The sequence below is a fragment of the Lathyrus oleraceus genome, chromosome 6 (genome assembly GCF_024323335.1).
Source record: "Lathyrus oleraceus cultivar Zhongwan6 chromosome 6, CAAS_Psat_ZW6_1.0, whole genome shotgun sequence".
In the NCBI taxonomy this organism is placed as follows: Eukaryota; Viridiplantae; Streptophyta; class Magnoliopsida; order Fabales; family Fabaceae; genus Lathyrus; species Lathyrus oleraceus.
In genome coordinates this window covers 283,834,917-283,845,518 of record NC_066584.1, presented here as the reverse complement: position 1 = coordinate 283,845,518, position 10,602 = coordinate 283,834,917, and the positions used below count along the sequence as shown (strand labels likewise).

The 10,602-nt window shown below is 32.5% G+C and overlaps 2 pseudogenes; both read right to left on the bottom strand.

Annotated features, from left to right (window-relative positions):
* Positions 1–658: 658 nt before the first annotated feature.
* Positions 659–3,662, bottom strand: LOC127095193 (uncharacterized; annotated as a pseudogene).
* A 4,103-nt stretch (positions 3,663–7,765) lies between these two features.
* On the bottom strand, positions 7,766–10,347 carry LOC127095191 (uncharacterized; annotated as a pseudogene).
* Positions 10,348–10,602: the final 255 nt, after the last annotated feature.

The following is a 10,602-nucleotide window of genomic DNA, read 5'->3' as shown; positions in this document are numbered from 1 at the left end:
TATTTTTGCCTTTCTGAGCATCCAACAATCAGCTGTTAGTTCTTTTAAACCTGTGCAACGACCTGTAACAATAACACTACCAAATCAAAGCATAAAAGAGACTTTTTGACATAAACATGTAATAAAATGAAATGCGATAACAAACTAACAAAACATGATAAATGACTATGAAACAACTATAAACAACCACAAATCTTACCAAAGTGATGAAAATATGTCGGATCAAAGGTGGGAATTCAATGGAAAGGGTGACCGATCACATATCCTTTGAGGCCTCCTTTCATTTTTCAGAAAACACTAACCATATTTAGTTGTACCTTTTATATACCTCAAAACTCTCTTAGCTGCACCAAGATGAGCTTGACTTGGAGAATGCATGAATTTGGAAAATTAAGTTAGGAGCCAACATTATATAAGGCCTGGCCGCTGAAAGATACAACAAAATTCCAATTATACTTTTACAAATAGAAGCATATGCAATATTATCACCATCATCCTTTGATAATTTTTCATTCACAACCAGAGGTGTGGATACAGACTTGCATTTATCCATATGAAACTTCATTAACACCTCAAAAGTATGTTTCTTTTATGAAATGAAGATTCACTGCAAGATTTCCATTCCAATAAAATATTTCATTTCACCCAAATATTCCATCTAAAATTCATTCTCCATAGCTTGCTTGAATTGACTTAGAGAATTGGATTCATTCCCTATAATTAAGAAATCATCAACATACAATGACATTATTAGTTGCAGTTCATTCTTTGACCTCTTCACCTATAAAGTAGCCTCATTTTCACTTCTTTTAAAACCTCTTTGCATAAGATAGCCATCAATTTTGCTATACCATTCTCTTGGTGCTTGTCCTAAGCCATAGAAGGCTTTGTGAAGCTTGTAAACTTTATTTTCACTTCCTGCCACCTTAGAACCTTCGAGTTGGTCGACATAAATGTCTTCATCAAGAAACCCATTAAAAAAAGCTAATTTAACATCAAAATGATAAATTTTTCATCCCAATTTTGTTGTTAAGGCAACCAACACCCTAATTGTATCATGTCTTACAACAGGTGCAAAAGTGTCTGAGAAACCAACACCAAATTGTTTAAAATAACCTTTTTCCACCAATCTGGCCTTAAGTTTATTTATAGAACATCAAGATTGAGTTTGGTTCTATAAGCCACTTAACACCAATAACCTTTTGATTTTTTGGTTTGTCTACAAGCTGTGATGTTTGATTTTTCTCTATCATCTTCATCTCCTCCTGCATGGCAGCTTTCCATCCCTCAACATTAGTAGCTTCATCATACCGTGTAGGCTCTAATGTAGCTATATTGCACATGGCATAAATATCATCCAAGGTTCTTGTACCTCGAGTTGGAAAATCAGGATCACTATCATAATTTTCTCCTTCATCTTCTGGATTTTAATCATGCAAACCATCTTCCATAGACAATACCTTACTTGAATCTTCTGCTTAACTTTTCTCCTAATTCCATTTAGAGAGCCAATCAAACTTCACATGTCTGCTAACCAGAATTATTTTGGTCTCCAAATTATAAATTCGATACCCTTTGGAGTTACTGTTGTACCCCAAAAATATACCAACAACAGACTTGGTTTCTAATTTATCTATTTTCACCTTAGGAACATGGACATAGCGCACATATCCAAATATTTTTGAATGTTCAACATACAACTTTATTTTATACCATGCTTCAAAGGGTGTTTTCCCCTTCAAGGCTTTGGTAGGCAGCAAATTCAGCAAGTACACTGAGGTGTTTATAGCCTCAATCCGAAAGGGTTTTGGAATACTTTTTCGAAAAGCAAACATCGAGCCATCTCCGTGACTGTCATGTTCTTCCTTTCACTCACTCTATTTTGCTGAGAAATGTAAGGAACAGTAAGTTGATGTTGGATTCTAGCTTGCTCTCAAAAAAATTTAAGTTCCCCTGTTGTATACTCAGTTCCATTATCAGATCTGAGCTTTTTAATTTCACAATCAACCTCTTTTCAACCATAAGTTTGAAACTCTGAAATGAAGCAAACACATATGACTTTTCCTTAGAAAAAACACCCATATCATCCTTGTAAAATCATTTATAAATAGCAGAAAGTATTTGCTTCCATTTAAAGATGTCGTTGGCATTGGACCACACACATCAATATGTATGAGTTGTAACTTCTCATAAGCTTAGGGTTGACACAATATGGATGATATTCTACTTTGTTTTCCAAATTGACATACATCACATGTGTCAATAACATAATCAATGATTGGAAAATTTTCAACCAAATCATGAGAACTCATTTGTTTTAAGGCTGAGTAACTAAAGTGACCCAACCTTTTATGCCACAAGGAGGAATCACCAACACTACTTGGAAAAGCATGCATGATTGTTTGCTTCCACTCTATTCAAAAACTTTTACCTCTCATTTCAACCATCATTAACTTAGATCCATAAGGATCTATAATAATGCATATCATGTCTTTGAAATGCAATGAATAGTTGTTTTCCATCATTTTCCCCACACTTAAAACACTTTGATTTATTTCAAGTACAAATAAAACATCTAAAATATATTTGATACCCGGGGGAGTTTCAACATCTACAACATGTTTTCATTTGACATTAGCATGTTCTCCATTGCCTATAGTAACTTTAGAGTAGAAGAACTTATCATGTTCCTTAAAAATGTCAACATTATGAGGCATGTAATTGGTACACCCACTATCTATTAGCCATGTTTCTTTTCTACTATTGACTGAATAGTAAGAAGCCAAGAATAATTGCTTCTTCTGTTGGTGGTGTTCAATAACTTGGGCTTGTTGTCCCTACTGGTTTGATTTGTTTTTGCAAACCTTATCCACGTGACCAAGTTAAATGCAGGCTCTAAAATTAAATCTTGGCTTGTACCAACAATACTTCTCTAAATGAGTATCCTTTTTGTAATGTTAACAAAGTGGAAACTTCTAATTCCAACTCTTTCCTCTGTTGCTGACTTCATCCCTTTTTCGTTTTCATTTCTTCTCACAAAAAGAATTTTTCCCAAAATTGTTGTAGCTTTGGTTTTTTCCTTTGTTGCTGGCCATAAAAGCACCTTCAACATTTTCTTATATCCTTAAAGATCTTCATAGCTCAGTAGCTTGCAAAGCATTAACAAGCTCTACAAGCGTGATTTGAGTAAAGTCCTTAGTTTGTTCGAGAGAGGATATTTTTGTTTCAAACCTCTCTAGAAGACATACCAAATTTTTTTCCACAACTCTTTGATCATTGTGTTCCTCTTTCAACAATTTAATTTGTGAAACAACCTTCAAAATTCTGTGAGGAAATTCTTTAATAGTTTCAATTTCTCTCATTTTTAATGCTTAAAACTCTCTTCTCAAGTTCAACACTTGCATATTATTTGTTCTTTCACTCCCTTGAAACTCATCCTTCAGCTTGTCCTCAGCTTCTTTTGCAGTCTCAAGATTCAAGATCTTGATAAATATATCATCATGTAGTGTTGCATGTATTATGGCAAGTGCTCTTCCTTCTTTTGTCACTTCCTCATTGTGATTTTTTATTTGAGCTGTTATTGGGTTATTTGAAAGAGGTGATGGGTTGCTTCCATTTTCAACAACATCCCATAAACTTTGAGCTCTCAAATAAGCTTTCATTTTTGTAACTAACAAATGATAGTTGTATCCCACAAACACAAGAGGTGGAGGTAAATAACTACTGTTGGAATCCATTTATGGTGTTTCATGGTTTTTTTGTGATTGTTTTCTTGTTGGTTTTATTTCCTCACAGACCCATTAAGATCAATAAATCTCTTGATACCATGTTAGAAAAACAGAAGTCATGGTGAAGTGGTGGAGAAGAGATGAATAAAAACCATAAAATGATATTTTTTTTGGAGGAAAAGGTTATGTTGTTGAGTTATATGATGCTGAAAAATACATTACAAAATATATAGAGCCAAGCAATAAGCTTGCTTGATAGAGTGAAAATAAAATCCAAAGAAAATCTACTATAAATAGTAGGCATCATTATCTTTTTCCTACCTTACCATCTTAACAAGTAAGAATCTAATAATTATAGTAACAACAACAAGTAAAGTAACACAACAAGTAAAGTAATTAATATGTTAGAAAAATATAAATTTCTAACAATTTTATATTCTCTTAATGCAAAAAAAAATACATTTTCTAATACACAACCACTCGCCCTATTCAACTTGAATTAGAACTTGGACAATGGTGTATTTGTCTTCCGCATGTCTATTAGGACTCCGTTAAATCCATAGGTCGTCCAAAAAAAAAAGAATCTTATTATTTCTCTACTTCTTTCTTTAACTTATTTGAGAACCAATTCACTTTGAAGCCCGTCACCTCATTTTCAACACTTTCTATATTTTTCCACCATACCGAAATAAATCTGTCTTCTATATTGATTCTACCATTTGTCTCCTCATATTTGCTCACTAAGGCACTATACCATATATTCTTTTTTATCCTTTTCTTAACCTTAGTCCCTATTTTTCTAATAGCATTATGTTTAAAGCCTTCAAATTTTTATTCAAAATCTGCATCTCCTCTATTTTATGGCATACCTTATCCTATTTCACCAAACTTATTTTCCTAGCTTCTTCTCCTCCCTTCCATAAAAAAATTAAACAAAAATTTAAGCTTAAAAATGAAATTTGTCGGAGCTTTAAAAAAAGAAAGGAAATAGACCGAAAGTGCTTACATGACCGATTTCAACAAGATAATTTTTCCGCCAATGGATAGATGTTTGTGGTTCCAACTAAACAATCTAACTCTTATGGCATCCAATGCCAATTTCCAAATCACATTCCTTCTAGAATATCCTATAGTTGAAAGACCAAAATACTTTAAAGGTATGGTTGCAATCTTACATTGAAGTATTATCGTTGCTTTCTCTATCGAGCATTGAGATATATCAATACCGGCGCGTAAAATCTTATGAAATTTGATCTTCAATCTAGACACAAATTCAAACAAATGTAGTTGTTTTAATTGATAATCGTCAAAAATATTTTGTTGAGCCACTGTTGACATCATCAAATGAAGCCCTTCTGCTTGGGGTGTTAACTGATTGGTTTAGTTTTGAGAGAATCTGATACCCAAACCGATCAAAAATATGGATTGTTTAGATTGGATTTGCACAATTTTGCGATAAAACCAAAATCAAACTAAACTGGAAAATAATATGTTGATTTTCGTTGGATTGATTGGATACATTAAAAATAAATGTGAAAAAATATTTGAAAAAAAACAATTTATTTACATCAAATAATTTTCCATAATCCTATGAAATTTTTTATAACTAGACTAATAAATTTTTTATAGCATATTCAAAAATATCTAACACAAAGACTTTTGAGTGTGCAATTAGTCATTTGAATATGTGTGCTTCTAACGAAAATATGATAATTGGAATTAGATTTTCTTAAATGTAAAATCTCTAATTTTTCATTTCTCCATATAGTTTGTGAACAAAATAAATGACACTTCATTTTTTTCTTATTGAAATTGAATGCTTGATACTAGTTTCCATGATAATGATGATATGAGTAATACAAATAAATTATGGTTGGTTCGGGTGGAAGGACTTTCCGATAGAATATTGAAAATCCGTTGTCTGAACCAATTAAAAAACTCTACCCTATTACTCTACCATGATACCTATACTCAAACATTTATCAAAATATTTTAATTATACCATTTTTATTTAGGTTTAATTATAATTTTGGTCCCCCTATTTTGTATTTTTTTTTGGATTTTGGTCCCTCCATTTTAAAAACTACGATTTTGGTCCCTCTTTTAAGTTTTGTGTTGGATTTTTGGGGACTAAAATCCAACCAAAAACCCTAAAAGAGAGACCAAAATGGTGGTTTTTAAAATGGGGGATCAAATCCAAAAATAAAATAAAAATAGGGGGACTAAAGTTGCAATTAAGTCTTTTAATTATTATTAAATTTTTCAAAATAAAAAATTTATATACTCGTACATTAGTTTACCAGAACACTTGCCAAAAGAGTTACGGCAGTTAATATTTTAATTTTTAATGTATCGGAACACTTGTCAAAAGAGTTTTTCTAAAGAAATTTTTAATGTATCGGAACACTTGGTAAAAGAGTTTCGGTAGCCAAATTTTTAATTTTTAATGTGCCCGATAACTTAATTAAAGTGTTCCGGTAGTTTTTGAATTGTTCACTGGATAACTAAATTAAAGTGTTGTGGTAGTTTTTAAATTTCTTAACGGACAACTTAATTAAACTATTTTGGTGGGTTAATTTTTTTCAAAATTTTAGACTTTAGGCAACAATTTAAAACGTGACTAAAAGTGACGTAGTTTGTAAAATTCACTTTAGAATACGATTTTCTCATGTTTCCTGAACTTGTGTTTCCTGAACTCACCGCGTGACTTAATTAAAGTTTTTGGATTCAAATTTTTTACTTTGGACAACGGTTTAAAAGTGTTTCTAAAAGGGATGCGGTTGGCTTTAGACAACGGTTGATCACTTTAGACCACGATATTCCTCCCTCTAAATCCCTCGTTGTTTGGAGATTAATGAAAAATAAATATCCAACAGATGAACAACTCCAATGTAAGGATTATGTTATGACCTCCGTTTGTTTTCTTTTCAAGAATCACTCCGAATCTACTCATCATGTCTTTTTCTCTTGCATTTTTTCCATGAAACTTTGAACTACCAATGCATCACATTGTTCAAACTTCATGTGTTGAACAAATTTCATGAATCAAGGAAGAACTGAATCTAAGAGTGTGGTAAAAAGCCACGTAAATAGAAGGGACTCTTCTTATTTCCATGTCAGGAACATCAAACTCTATATGTAAGAGGCACGATCTTCAGTTGTGAGGTATCGAGGTGGAATTATAAGATTCACGAGGTGGCAATGAAACTTGTGAATTGTATGATGCCTTCAACCTACTATTTCCAAGAGAGGAAATTCGATTTATCAATTTTGATACTAATTTGTCGCGCAATTTTTTTGAATGTATTCTTCAAGGAAGATCCATCTGCATTCTTCGAAGAATTTCCACCTTGCGACGGAGATGATTGAACAATTTCAGTGGAAGCCTTGATTGTGTTGATCACAAGCTCATGATACCATAAAAAAATTGAGAGAGAGTTCATATTTAAGAGAGAGAGAGAGAGAGAGAGAGAGAGAGAGAGAGAGAGAGAGAGAGAGAGAGATAGAGAGAGAGAGAGAGAGAGAGAGAGAGACAGAGAGAGAGAGAGAGAGAGAGAGAGAGAGAGAGAGAAATTATAATTTTTCTATGCGATTGAAACAAAAAACTAAAAGTTAGTTACATTGAATAACACAGGGACTATTTATAGGCTGGATAAGTTGTACTGAGTCTAACTTCCTCAGTGACAACTCATCAAGGATCTAACTAATTGTTCTCTAAGTAATGCAATTTTTGTAAGAAAAACATAAATTATGGTAAAATGGTGGAGACAAGATAAATAAAAACCACGAAATGATAGTATTTTTGGAGGAAAAGGTTATGTTGTTGAGTTACATGAAGCTGAAAAATACATTACAAAATATATAGAGCCAAACAATAAGCTTGCTTGTTAAAGTGAAAATAAAATCCAAATAAAATCTACTCTAAATAGTAGGCATCATTAACTTTTCCCTTCTTTACCATATTAACAAGAAAGAATCTAATCACTATAGTAACAACAACAAGCAAAGTAACTAATGTGTTAGAAAAATATCAATTTCTAACGCTTCTCTTTGAGACTTTTCATGAATACTCCAAGCATTGATCTCAATTCTTCGATCCTTCCCTTGGAAAGAGCTTTGGCCATTATATATGCAATCTGATTTTCTGAATTGCAATGCTCCAAACTGATTTCCTTTGACTTTTCAGCTTCTCTAATAGCATGATATTTAAACTTGATGTGTTTGGTTCTTCCATATTGGACTGGATTCTTAGCTATGGAAATAGTAGATTTGTTGTCCACCCAATTAACAATTTCTTTTATTTGAAGTTGTCCCACCTCTGATGAAATCCTCCTTAGCCAAATATTTTCATTTGTTGTTGTAGTAGTAGAAATATACTCCGCTTCAGTTGATGATTGAGTGACAATTTCTTGTTTCTTTGAATTCCATGAGAAAACAACACTGCCAAATGCCAAAACATAACCAGAGGTACTTTTTGCATCATCTACACTTCCACCCAGTCACTATTTCCATATCTTTGGAGGTCTCCTTACATTTTTCAGAAAATACAAACCATAATTAGTTGTACCTTTTATATACCTCAAAACTCTCTTAGCTGCACCAAGATGAGCTTGACTTGGAGAATGCATGAATTTGGAAAATTAAGTTAGGAGCCAACATTATATAAGGCATCATCGCTGAAAGATAAAACGAACTTCCAATTACACTTTTATAAATAGAAGCATATGTACTATTATCACCATCATCCTTTGATAATTTTTCATTCATAACTAGAGGTGTGGAAACAGACTTGCATTTATCCATATGAAACTTCATTAACACCTCCATAGTATATTTCTTTTATGAAATGAAGATTCACTGAAAGATCTCCATTCCAAGAAAATATTCCATTTCACCCAAATATGCCATCTAAAATTCATTCTCCATAGCTTGCTTGAATTGACTTAGAGAATTGAATTCATTCCCTATAATTAAGAAATCATCAACATACAATGACATTATTAGTAGCACTTTATTCTTTGACCTCTTCACCTACAAAGTAGCCTCATTTTAACTTCTTTTAAAACCTCTTTGCATAAGATAGACATCAACTTTGATATACCATTCTCTTGGTGCTTGTCTTAAGCCATAGAGGGCTTTGTGAAGCTTGTAAACTTTCTTTTCACTTCCTGCAACCTTAAAACCTTCGAGTTGGTCGACATAAATGTCTTCATCAAGAAACCCATTAAAAAAGCTAATTTAACATCAAAATGATAATTTTTTCATCACAATTTTACTATTAAGGCAACCAATAACCTGATTGTATCATGTCTTACAATAGGTGAAAAAGTGTCTGAGAAACCAACACCATGTTGTTGAAAATAACCTTTTACCACCAATCTAACCTTAAGTTTTTTTATATAACATCAAGATTGAGTTTGGTTCTATAGGCCACTTAACACCAATAACCTTTTGATTTTTTGGTTTGTCTACAAGCTGCCATCATTTTCACCACACTTAAAACACTTTGGTTTATTTCAGGTACAAATAAAACATCTAAAATATATTTGATACCCAAGGGAGTTTCAACATCTACAACACCCTTTCCTTTGACATCATCATGTTCTCCATTTCCTATAGTAACTTTAGAGTAGAAGGACTTATCATGTTCGTTAAAAACGTTAACATTATGAGTCATGTGATTGGTACACCCATCATCTATTAGCCATGTTTCTTTTCTACTATTGACTGAATAGTAAGAAGTCATGAATAATTACTTCTTTTGTTGGTGGTGTTCAACAACTTGGGCTTGTTGTCCCTACTAGTTTGATTTGTTTTTGCAAACCTTATCCACGTGACCAAGTTGATTGCAGGCTCTGAAATTAACTCTTGAATTGTACCAATAATACTTCTCTAAATGAGTATCCTTTTTGTAATATTAACAAAGTGGAAACTTATAATTCCAACTCTTTCCTCTGTTGTTGACTTCATCCCTTTTCCCTTTTTAGTTCTTCTCACGAAAATAATTTTTCCTAAAACTGTTGTAACTTTGATTTTTTCCTTTGGTGTTAGCCACAAAAGCACCTTCAACACTTTCTTTTATCCTGAAAGATCTTCTTTGCTCAGTAGCTTGCAAAGTATTAATAAGCTTTACAAGCGTGATTTGAGTAAAGTCCTTAGTTTGTTCGAGAGAGGATATTTTTGTTTCAAACCTCTCTAGAAGACATATCGTAATTTTTTTCCATAACTCTTTGATCACAGAGTTCCTCTCCCAACAATCTAATTTGTGAAACAACCTTCGAAATTTTGTGAGAAAATTCTTTAATAGTTTCATTTTATTTCATTTTTAATACTTCATACTCTCTTCTCAAGTTCAACACTTGCATATTATTTTTTCTTTCACTCCCTTGAACTCATCATTCAGCTTGTCCCAAGCTTCTTTTGCAGTCTCAAGATTCAAGATGATAAATATATCATCAGGTAGTGTTGCATGTATTATGGTAAGTGCTCTTCCTTATTTTGTCACTTCCTCATTGTGATTTTTTATTTGAGCTATTATTGAGTTATTTGAAAGAGGTGGTGGGTTGCTTCCATTTTCCACAACATCCCATAAACTTTGAGCTCTCAAATAAGCTTTCATTTTTGTAACTAACAAATGATAGCTTTATCCCACAAGCACAGGAGGTGGAGGTAAATAACTACTGTTGGAATCCATTTATGGTGTTTAAAGATTTTTTATGATTGTTTTCTTGTTGGTTTTATTTCCCCACAGACCCGTTAAGATCAATGAATCTCTTGATACCATGTAAGAAAAACAGAAGTTACAGTGAAGTGGTGGAGAAGAGATGAATATAAACCACAAAATAATAAATGTTTTTGAGGAAAAGGTTATATT